Source organism: Botryllus schlosseri, chromosome 6, assembly GCF_051294905.1.
Source record: "Botryllus schlosseri isolate E-star chromosome 6, Bs_hap1, whole genome shotgun sequence".
NCBI classification, from domain to species: Eukaryota; Metazoa; Chordata; class Ascidiacea; order Stolidobranchia; family Styelidae; genus Botryllus; species Botryllus schlosseri.
In genome coordinates, this window is record NC_137241.1 from 15,370,042 (window position 1) to 15,382,907 (window position 12,866).

Genomic DNA, 12,866 nt, shown 5'->3' on the forward strand with positions numbered 1-12,866 from the left:
ATTCAACATCGGCGCGGGTTAACGACGGGAGTAAGGGTAAACCCAAGGAATCGCCAACTCAAAACGGGTCGCGGGCCACTTTTCGAAATTCGTAGAGGTCGCGGGCTTCAATATCGAGATAAAAATAGGCACGTAGTTTCACAACCGCGTTTGGATAACTCTACGTCAGTACAACGCTGTGCTAACATGGGCGACGGGCATATAGTTACCACAGAAGAAATAATATGTTATTGAAGAAATACAAATACAACAAAAATTATGATCATCACTTTCGTTCTATTTTGAACTATGAGCTGCGCACGATATCTGACAAAACTTCTCAGCAACTAAAGCAGGGATGGTCGCATGCAAAATTGCACAGTCGTAACGAACTAACTGAAGGCCAAAATATCCACGTTGAACTGTCCATGTCGATAGTTGTCCATTGCCAGTGAACTCCGGACTAATCCAATGAATTTCCTCCTAACTTTGACATTCAAAGCACTGTCGGTAGAGTTTCTGCTCTTTATTTAAAAAAATATAGCCTAACTCTGAATATCAAAGTTGAGCAATTTAGCAGCGAACGGGTAAACGGCGGGAGCAATGGGTAGCTATTCTCATTAATATATACCAGTGGTCGGGAACCTTTTTTGTCCGAAGAGCCATAATGGCCCTATTTTTTCCATCTCAACTCCCAAAGAGCCATACATGCCAATCAACTGTTACGTCACAATTGAAAGTTCATGACGTCACGGTAGTACCAATTCGAACTCACTACATGGGATTCCTCGTGTGCGCCATATTTTCTCAGTAAAATCTGGTATTTATTGTTCGGTAATGAAGGTCAAAACGAGAGGTATAGAACAGACGGGCCAAGCCTCACCCCTGATAACGCAATTCATATGTAGCTTAGAATTTATTTCAACTGATATTAATCGAATGTGACTGTCACACTGATTACGAAAATCTATATACTTATCGACGTCTCAAAGTATTCGGCGGTAACATAACGTTGCGCTACACGCCTACATTTTATTGTCGGTACTACACAGAGCTATACTTACCGATCAAGAACGTGGATAGCTATGACGCTGTGTCTAATTCGAGTTTGTAATTGTCACATTCACAACAGTTCATTTCGCGACGTAGATCAGCAAGACAACGCGTATTTGAAAACTGCGTTTTGAAATGGGCGACGCCGTGTCTGCCATGCTCTTTGATTAATCAATGTATCGCACAATTCAAGAGTTCGAGTCGGGTACATAGAATTCGCGAGTGATATTGGCCACCGGCGTGACGTAACTTAAATTTGATGATTTCGAAAAGAGGGGGTCCGAGCCCCTAAACTTGAAGACAACAGTGTCTTTGCTACAGGAGAAGAAAGTTTCTATTTATCATATAAAAATAAATAATAAAAAATTTAAAAATTTTCTGTTCACCCCATGAAAGTGTTAGGCTGTCTATAGAAACGATGCTCACCAAACTTGGTACAATTCCAACCAGTGGAAGCGGAGTTATCGCCGTCAAAAAATTTGGATTTGAATAAAATAGTATTTACGGTGACCGATTCTTTGTTTATTTATTATAGTTGTGCTCACCGTAAATACTATTTTATTCAAATCAAGATTTTTCGACGGCGATAACTCCGCTTCCACTGGTTGGAATTGAAACAAATTTGGTGAGGATCGTTTCTACAGACAGCCTAACACTTTCATGGGGTGAACAAAAAATTTTCAAATTTTTTATTATTCATTTTTATATAATAAATAGAAACTTTCTTCTGTAGCAAAGCGGTTACTGGCTGGAATTGAACCAAATTTTGTGTGTAGGCTTAAATTAGGTAACCTAACAATTTTATCAAGTAGCCAGTACGATTTGAGAAAAAAAGTCATTTTTGAAGAGCCCTAATAACCAGCTTTCATATCATACCCTACTCGCTTGAATATCTTTCTAAATTGTGTAGCGCTTCACCGATTTCAGACCATCGATCAAGTTTCGCCTCAATTTAACCTTTAGCACTACACCAGAGATGAGCGGATTTGAAATTTCCATGTCCTAATCCAATCCAAATCCGAACCTTGAAATCCAAATCCAAATCCTAATCAATAACTTTTTCGTATTCAAGTCCATGTCCAATCCTGATCCGATTCCAACTGGAAATTCAGAAAAAATACTAATTTATGCAATGGAGGGATTCGAAAATTTTCTTTCACAACCAACGATTCACTTGATTCAAGATAACTTAGGAACCATAAGTACATTAATAACTGATCTGAATAAAGTTTGTCGCCATTCGCTACACGACATTTCAATCTCCCAGAAAATAGGTCAATCCAATCCAAATCCTAATCCGTTCTGAAAAAATGTCTAATCCAAATCCGACAAAATTTCACAAATCCTGTTTTTTCGAAACCTTAACCTAATCCATGCTCATCTCTGCACTACACCGCATGGCATTTAATACCACATGGGGATACAAGGCAATAGTCTAGCTACTCAGAAAACCCAGTGCCAAATCTCAACTGTAATTCAACATCTGTTTATACCAGTGGTCGGGAACCTTTTTTGTCCGAAGAGCCATATTGACCATTATTTTTCCATCTCAACTCCCAAAGAGCCATACCTGTCAATCAACTGTTACGTCACAATTGAAAATTCATCACGTCATGGTAGCAGTAATTCGAACTCACTACATGGGATTCCACGTGTGCGTCATATGTTCTCTGTAAAACGGGTATGTATTGTACGAAATAAAGCTCGAAACGAGAGGTAAGGCACAGACGGGCCAAGCCTCACCATTGATAACGCAATTCATCGTAAGTACCTTAGAATTTATTATAACTGATATTAATCGAATGTAACTGTCACACTGATTCAGAAAATTGAAATACTTCTCGACTTCGCGATTGTCAAGGTTTCTGGCGGTAACACAACGTTGCGCTGCACGCATACATTTTATCGCCGGTACTTAGAGCTACTTACTAATCAGGAACGTGGATACTAGATATATATGGCGTTGTTTGTAATTCGATTTTGTAATTGTGAATGTCACGTCCACGGCATTTTATTTCGCGCCGTAGATCAGGAAGACAATGTGTTGTGTATTTGAAAACAGCGTTTTGAAATCGGCGTCATGATGTCTGCCATGCTCTTTGATTAATCAACGTGTCGCACAATTCAAGATTTCGAGTCGAGTCCACAGAATTCGCGAGTGATATTGACCGCCGGCGCGACAGCAACTTGAATTTCATGATTTTGAAAAGAGGGGGGCTGAGCCCCTAAACATGAAGACGGCATTGTCTTTACCTCTCAAAGACATGTTTATACTGTCACGAGAATAATTATTCCGGCCGTGATGAAAATTTACCAACAAGTCGCTGCAATATTGATCAATTCATTACAAAAATAAATGTTCGGCAAAGAGCCATATTTTATACCCAAAAGAGCCATATATGGCTCGCGAGTCATAGGTTCCCGACCACTGGTTTATACCTTTTTGAATTTTACATTGATAAACCTGAATGCTGCAGAGCTGAAATGAGCAGAAAATGGTCTATTTTTCAAAATGACGTAACGTTTGACCACAGGGATTAATTTTCCTCAAATAAACTTTATTGTGTTCGAAATTAACTCATTCATGCATTTACCAAATTTCAGAAGATTTGGGAATGTGGTGGTTCCAACTTTTGTTGTCCAGGTTGGGAATGGCCCCAGCCCAAGTCATAACATTCCATGAAACTATCCGTTGTGATTATTAGTATTCTGGTTTCATTTTGTGATATGACGATAAGGGGGGCGCGGAATGTTTCAGCGTCATAAAGGAGGGCGTGTCTGAAAAAGTTTGAGAACGACTGGCTTATGGCTATTCGACATGATCAAGATGGTCTTTCAGCAGCCACGTATCTCACTAGCCCCAATGTCGATTCCTTAGTCGCTGAAAAGCGTTTCCAGGGATCGTACACGGCTCAAAGTTCAAAATATAATGAAATTAATGATAACGATTTTTTATTGTATTTGTTTTCCTTTAATAAAATAACGCGAAACAATACCTTCATGTTGTTAATTTATTCACTAAAAGCTTTTCGACTGACTCTCGTCAGTAGCGAACGTCAGTAATAGGGTCCTTTAATAGTGATAGGGTCCAGAAGTCTACTATCATAAAGCTGCGAATGCCGATTCTCTATTGCCAGAAGGAGCGCCTCTACCTACACTCTTGGAATAGATTTCATTAATGTTTTGTGTGGTTGTGTCCGGTTATTTATAACCGGTACTCGTTAACGTTTGTTTTGTATTGTATTGTACTACCGTATCTTGCATGTCTACTAGCTGTTTGTTTATGTTATTATTTCGTCATACAGACAAAATATTTCCTACATTTCGAATTTGTTTCACCCTATTACTGACGTTCGCTACTGATGAGAGTCAGCCGAAAAGCTTTTAGCGAATAAATTAACAATATGAAGTTTTTGTTACGCGTTATTCTGAAGTTCTGTACCCCAAATAGCTTGTTAAATAAAATATTACTTCGTTTGTGGTCACAATGCCCCTCGCATGTGCTAGGTAGCACGGCGTTGTACTGACGTAGAGTTTTAAAACGTGGTTGTCTATTTTATATCAATATTGAATTTATGCGGCATGCAGCCCCTGCGTGATTTGAAAAGTGACCCGCGACCCGTTTTGAGTTGGCGATCCCTGCCCTAGGCCCTACGGTGTACCATAATTTTTAAAGTGTGTACCACTTGGATGGGGTGTACAACAGGGGTGTATCAGATCCGCATTTCACTGGACCCATGACTAACTATAGCTATCACAATCAATACGCAAATTTATGCTTCAGAACAGCTTGGCCAGATGTGCTATGTCGTACAAATCTCATATCATAGGGTTACCATACGTCCCCTTTTTAAGAGAATTTGCCCTCTTTTTTTACTTTTTCGAAAGTGTCCTCGGAAGACGCCCAAATGTCCTCTTTTTTTATTTTATCCGCTTTTTTGAGAATTTTGTTTGAATATAGGGGAAAATTCGAGTGAGATACATTAAATCAGCATCGGCACTGAAGTAACGCTCCGGTGGCTGTTTCAAGAGCTGAGCCGGAAAGATGACCTTTTAGTCAACCGACCACGAAGTGGGAAAAATTTACCATTTTTCAAGATTCAACCGAACGCAGCTGGTAAATCACGTTCCCTTTGTGATGTCTTAACTCAGTGGTTCCCAACCTTTTTCGTCTCGTGGACCCCTTGGCCGATATTCAGGCCTTTTTATTTTTGGATTTATCCAAAAATAACAAAAATAGCTTAGTTTTGGATGTTTTCAAATTTTATTTTTGGAGAATCTCCAAAAATAAGAAATGAAGGTGTTTTTATCCCTAATACCACTAGAAAACTTCACCGGAAGTATGTTATTATAATGCTTTATGTCCTCCAACATATCGACATCATCAGTGATCTTGATCTAACTTCCCAACACTTTCATCGCTAAGTCTTTGATCTGGAGAATGTCCTCCAAAATCAGTGACAAACGCCCTTCAGATACCCTTCTCCCACTTGATTTTCGAGAAATCGGCTTCGACCGTCGCAGTTGTGGGAAACATCGAGCCGATAGAGGCCCAAAGAACTGCCGTATGGCTTCAAACTCTTCAATCTTTCAAGCCTTTTGCTCCTGACAAGCGCTGGTCAATAATGCGCTTGGACGTGACGTCCATTTTGTATCGGAAAGACATGGATTGGAATTGGTCTTCGATATTCTGTTGTTACTCGGATGTCCACTTGATCGACAGCCGACCTCGGTGTTTGTGGATCAATTCACGGAGCCGCAAATATAGTAGCCTGCATATCATTGTTGTTTATATTATTAGAATCAAAAAGAGTAAGAAGTGTTTGTTGTGTCCTCTCTCCTACGGCCCAAGAAGTTGCACCACTTAGTGTTATATTCACAGGGCAGGACCCTTTCATTGTCGGCAACTTTAATTTTCTTTTTGCCATCGATGAACCTTGCAATAAGGCTCCCGGCTGTATCGAACGTGGGCTGTGTCTCTTTTTCGTCGAGGACTGGTCGCCTGCTCGATCGCCTTCGAGGTCGAGGACTGCACACTCCTGATCCTCCACGAAGTTGCGTGCCTCTGTGAGCTCAGCACCCTCTGACCAGAAAATCGTCCTTGCTGTGGGTGTCATTGTCCCAGTCCTCAGCTGAGCACCGAGCTCGAAGGCGTTCGACCAGGCGATGTAGCCCCTCCTGCTTCTTCACGATCAGAAACTCAAGTCCCTGAAGCTTAGCGACGGTGGTGCTCAACTCTATGGCCATGCGATTGAGGACGATCAGTTTGATCTACCAATGCGACGAAGGTGCACAGGCCGGACTTTTCTTGTTGATAACCTCGAGTAGTTTGGTACCGTGTCCAGTCAAGCAAGTGCTCACGTTCCTAATTGACAATTAACTGGTGTCAACAAACTTGGGGCAGGTACTTTTCATCTCCTGGATCAAGTTCAGTTGCCGTCTGAGGTAGCCATCCAGTCCCATTGTCGTGTGGATGAAGTGATTCTTGTAGAGCTGGCGGTATTCGGCGTGCGCCACAAGGTCCAGTGGTGCAGCCCGCACCGCACTAGCATAATTTCATACCCTGCCGCCTGTTCAACCCTTGTCGCCACGCCTCTGATCAATCCACCACATGGAAGTACTTTTAGCGCTTCGGAGACCCCCTTTTACACACACATGCTGTTTCTTGTGCACACACATGCCGTTTCTTGTGTTTTTGTGAGTTCCCTGGTTGTTTCAACAGTATTTACGCTGCTCTGACTCGTTCATTTCACTAAAAAAACTTGAAAAAACACCATCCAAAAAAAAGCTTATTTTGGGATGTTTTCAAATCTTATTTTTGGAGAATCTCCAAAAATAAAACCCAATATCCAAAAATAAACAGGCCTGCCGATATTTGAGCTAAAATCCCCCTCCCCTCCTATGAATAAGTTGCCTGTGACTAAAAAAGGTGTTTTTTACCGCACAACCATTTGTTGACTAAACAATATAGGGCCAACATATTCAGATATGTCCGAACTATGTCGAATGTGGACCGCGCTACACTTTTGTAAAGTTCCGCTAAATGTGGCCTGTTTTTTACCATCCGGGTAGCCGCTAACGAAAAATAAATCACCGTAAGTCCTTTTGCCAAGGCCTCGAGTTGAATCGATGAATTTGGTATGTTCTTCACGTTCGCTCATACGTTGGCTTAAAAAGGTTAGCATTTTCACCAGTAGCCTTGTGCTGAATTCGGCTTGACTTTTTCGTGCTTATAGTAGCAATTTGGTCGAGAGGCTATGTCACGGGCCCAACGAAATCGTCTCGCGAGCCTCACTTTATCGGAGGGTGTAATATCTACGGAGGGCATTTAAACATTCATCTATCTTAAAATCCGCCAAAGATACATACAATTGTAAAGAACTATGCAGTTACATACTTGACAGTTCTACCATCAAAATCTAAAAACCTTGTGAACCCAGTGTATCTTCTGATACAACCCTGAAGCCAGATTTCCCCCTAAAAATTTTAAAATTCCTCCCCGGTTGGGAACCACTGTCTTTAGTGATTGTTTCTCATCATTGAACAGTTGGTAATGGACTTACTGGTTTCTTTGTTTGTATGGCTCAGTGGTAGGAACAGGATATATAGTTTAAATAGCGAAAAGAGTGTGTATTCACACCTACAGGGCCGAAAAGGGTGGAACACGAAAACAGAACCTTACTCAGAACTACATCGCGGTCATAAACCCGACGTGCCTACGTTCATACGTTCCTATACTTTCCTATTTGTATGTACAATGTGGATGAAAATGTTGTACTCGATTTATACCGCGGTATAAGTCTGAGGTAGGTTCTGCTTTCGTGTGTCTTTGGTGTATATTCACACCCGTGTGTCGGGGGTGATACATTGGTGGAAATACACACTATTTTCGCTTAGAACAGGGCCGGCCAACCCGTGGCCCCCGGGCCACATGTGGCCCGCGAGAAGGTTTTGAGTGGCCCGCGAGGTAATTTCCGAAATTTGTAATATAATACAAAATGGATTGCACAGATTGTGAACTTGAAAGGCCAATCAAAAATTTGATTAGTCTTGCCGCAACACTTGAGATGTGATGACCAAAATATCAGTTCCGACGCATTGGCAGATCCATGAGCCAGTCACATTTTGGTAGATCTTCGTACACTACAATATAGCAGAATAAGTTGTGATAGATTTATCAAAAGTAAAAATTTTCTTCACGTTTCGCGCAACATGCTGTCACTCCATTTCTTGCTTTAAATATTGTTACCCCTATGTGAAAATGAACGAACGCCTATCTGTATCAGATTTAGTCTAATTATATTCGTGATTACGAGACAAAGTGTCGTTCAACATATGCGACCTTGCGTTTGCGCTGGCAGGAAGACCGTCGACGATGAAACCTAGGCACAAAATGATTGATGTATGTTGGTCGAAGCTTTCGATATCGATATGTCCAGGCTACGAATAGTCCAGTCCTTGCAAATTGCGCCCAGCGATATACAGCAGGCCCGCAATATAGTCAAGTGACAATATTATTGACCTATGAAGTTCGAAAAATTTTCGCGCTTGGCGCGGCTAGTGGCCCGCGTAATAGTTCGTCAATCGAACGTGGCCCTTTGGCCAAAACGGTTGGCCAGCCCTGGCTTAGAGTGTGTGTTCATTGTTCAGATTACGATATCTGTCTATAGGTCTCAGGTCGACTGATTCTCGAAGGAAACCGCCGCGATAGCTCAGACATTTTGAATTGGTATATACTTCCTATGCAAGGTAATTATGGATAGCACAGTCCACAGAATTGCAGGGGCGCATCCAGGAGGTCTTGGGGTCGAATTTGAGAACCACTGTGTTTGTATTCTGCATTTCCCGAACATTGCAGTCTTGCTCATCCTTATTTCGATGTGGCCAGCCTGCGGACGTACAGCGTCACGCAGCCGTAAAACAATCACCATACCATGCGGCCATATAGACATAATTAAATTATTAGTGTGTGTTGGCGGTCGTCAATTGGCAATATGAATTAACGAATTGGTTCACGAATCTTTGAGAGATTCTAATTAAACTAGAAAATTTTCTTCTCGCTTGGCGGGATTAAGGCTTACTTGGATTTTCGTTTTTAATAAAATAGTGCAATCCGAGCCCCACCGTAGAAATTTGAGTAGCAGAGAAAAATGATGCTTCTCATGAAAAAAATACCGACTTGGAGTCGTCTGGATCTCACGAATGAAGGTTTTCCTGGTACGATTGGGCGATTTATGAAATAAATATTTTGATTATACCGACAGCAAGCGTTATATGGGAGTTCAAGAAATAACAATATTCAACAGAGTGAGTAATAAAAACCGGAAGATGAATCATCATTAATTTTGTGCCCACGATTGTCGAAGACATCCCCTCCATCAGCCCTACCGGTTAAGCTGATTACGTGAGGTGAGAATGGATAAATATTTGACAGTAATATTCGAAACTACCAATGTTATCGAGAAAATTCATTCACGAGGTTGAGAAAATTTCCTCTCCCCGCTCGACTAGAAACTTAGTTCCAATAACTTTCCCCAGCTTTTATACTAGCGATTTTACTGCATATATCAGTGATTCTCGAACTGGGGGCATGAAAGCATCGGAAGGGGGTGCGAAGCTGCGCTCCACTGAAAAAACTTTACCTCCGTTATCCTGTTTTTTGCTCTGTGTAGAGCAGTGGTTCCCAAACGGTGGGGAATTCAATGGTTTCTGGTGGGGAATAGACGCATTTGTTCAAAATTATATACAGGACAGTCTACATATTCACGGAGACACATGTGCAATTGCCGTTACCAGTTAACTGCTATGGAATGTATGCATCGAAAATTATATTGCGTGTTGTTCACAAAACCTCATTTTAACTCTGGATGGCCAATCATGGGGTCACAAACGCATCCAGCACGACTAGTTTGACGTGAAATAAGGCTTTCGCGAAATTTTGAGAATTTCTGGCAGCGGTTCACAATACGTTTTATGTTGCAGTTATGGGCGATTGTGTTGCGTACTGGTGTGGTTGTGTGTCTTGTGTAGCCAAACCAGCAGATAGCTTCTCTGTGATGACAAAGGTGCTGGGTAGGGGGGAACAGGACTGTAACTTCCGTACCCAAGACCTCCCAATTGGGGGGGGCTCGAAGAGGCCCAAAATTATTTCGTGAATTAACATAAATTAAAATATTTTTTTTGGAATTTATGCCATTTTTTTAAAAAAAACTTCGCGCTGCGTGCGCGATTTAATATTGCCGAATATTTGATTATTGGGAACCCTTCCCCCACGAAAATACGTAGAATTTATAGAAATGAAGACTTCGGTGTCGGCCATTACTGCGCCACGACACACCAAGGCATATGAAGTTATAGGCCATGTAACATGCAACTCTGAGAAATGTGCCAGAACGATTAGCAGCGAGAAGACCTTGGCCGAGACGGGATGTTCTTGTGCTGACCGAAAACTTCGATACAATATACATATATGTTCATTGTTCAATTGTCCATGGCCGGCTAAAGGGCTGGCGCCGACATTGATAACAAAATATATGCAATCCTCGATCATATTGACCGATTCAAACACACCAAGGCATATGAAGTTATAGGCCATGTAACATGCAACTCTGAGAAGTGTGCCAGAACGATCAGCAGCGAGAAGACCTTGGTCGAGAAGGAATGGCCTTGTGGTGACCGAAAACTTCGATACAATATACATATATGTTCAATTTTCCATAGGCGGCTAAATAGCTGGCGCCGAAATTGATAACAAAATATATGAAATTCTCGATCATATTGACCGATTCAAACACGAATTATATAAATTTTTCGCGCTTCGCGCATTTACTCGAAGTAAGGCGACGCACTAAACGGTAAACCCAAAGTAGCTGATAAGTAGCAGGGAATAAGAATACAGGCTCAGCGGGGCTGAGGGGGTTCTGGGGGCTTATCCCCCAGAAATTGGGTCTAGCACCCTGTGGGGGCCCAAGATCAACGTGTTTTGGGCGGGGCTGACGAAGTGGTGTTACGGTTCTGGTGGGGAATGAAGACTCGGAATAAATCTGAAGTGGGGAATGAAGACAAAAAGGTTGGGAACCACTGGTGTAGAGTCCTATTTTCAAATTTGAGAATTCTCTCATCAACAGTTATAATCTCCATGTCACCAAACTATTCGTTGGCGTTGCTAGCATTCTGGTTGCATTTTGTGATATCACAATAAGGGGGCGCGAAGTTTTTCACCATCATGAACGGGAGCGTGTCTAAAAAAGTTTGAGAACCGCTGTCATATATAGTATGCCTGCGGGGACGTTCTGCTTCTACAAGTAGCAGATTTTACTTGCAAGGTATATAGGCCTATCTCAAAAATTCAGTGATTGCTCAGCGAATACCTCACGGGCTCTCCACCGTACGGAGGTTCCGTTAGCCAGTTTAACATGAGTATCTGTCGTCCAGGTGGGCCATCATCACGATTCTCCGCTGGAATGCTGACGTAGCCTATTCTACATATGTAATCGAAATGCGGTCGTGTAAAACAAAAAGATTGAATACCCCTGGATTAGGCCTTTAGGCCTGCTATGGTATCGGTGTATGTCAGTGGTTCCCAAACTTTTTCGGTGTGAGGGCCAAATTTAGAATTTTAGAGCACGGTCGGGGCCGCACGAATACCAGGGCAATTAAACGGACGTAAAATGTCATCAAAATATGAAAATTGGCGTTGTTCCGATCAATCACTTGACGCCATTGGCCATTGTTATGGTCATTGTGTTGCTGTGCTCCCATTGTTCAGAACAGTCGACCTTTGGAGGCTATTTCAGAGTAGTTTTATTGCCCTGGCGAGATTTCAATTTGCATTTTTGGAATCAGTGCGAAACTAGCTTTCGATAAAGACCTATCAAATTATGCGGACGCTTCGGTTGTGAGCTATATAGGACTACCAATTATGCTGCTTTCGGGGTGATTTAATGAGTCGGGCTTCGTTGACTATACACGCGCGAAGCGCGAAAATTTTCTGTAATCCATGATCGGAAATTGCATATATATTGCCATCAATTTATATCGTCTCTCAGCTCACGTAATCAGTTTTACAGGTAGAGCCGAGGGAAGTGTGTTTGAAAAGGTAGGGCCCCTCAATAATAAATAACCATCTTCGGGCGTTTATACCCGGTGACAGGAACGAAACAGCACTTCGTCAGCCCCCCCCCCCAAAAAAAAATAGTTAACTTGGGTCTTGGGCTCCCATAGGGGGATGAACATATCCCTATCACCTTGTTCGCCTTTGCCACGAAACCAGTTGTACTGTGAAGCGAGCCAGCGCCAGGCGCAAAAATTTTCGATAATTCATGATAAAGTCGGTTTATATGATCGGGAATTGCATATATATTGCTATCAATTTCTTGTCCTCGCTGCTCACGTAATCAGAATTACCGGTAGAGCTGAGTGAGGTGTCTTGGAAACTGTAGGGCCCATTAGTATGATTCCGTAACATGTTATTTCGTGACCTCCTGTCTGCTATATCCAAAAAATATAGAATCTCCCAAACGTAGGCTTCTAAACTAAGAGACGCACACGATTTCAAATTGGTATTTCTTCAATGGAATATAATTTTTCCCTGCGGGATGGTATTTGTCTCGTGAGGTTAAGATTGCCAAGACAGTATTTTGTATATATAACGACGTTTTCGGTCAGCATAAGGGCAGTCCTGTTCGGCCAAGGTTTTCTTGCGTTGTGCGTCGTCGCGCGGTAAAGGCTAACGCCGATATGCCCGGTGCCCATTTCCATAAATCTTGCGCATTTTTACTTGGGGATGAGTTCCCAAAAATCAAGATATTTGGCAGCATAAAATCACGCCTACA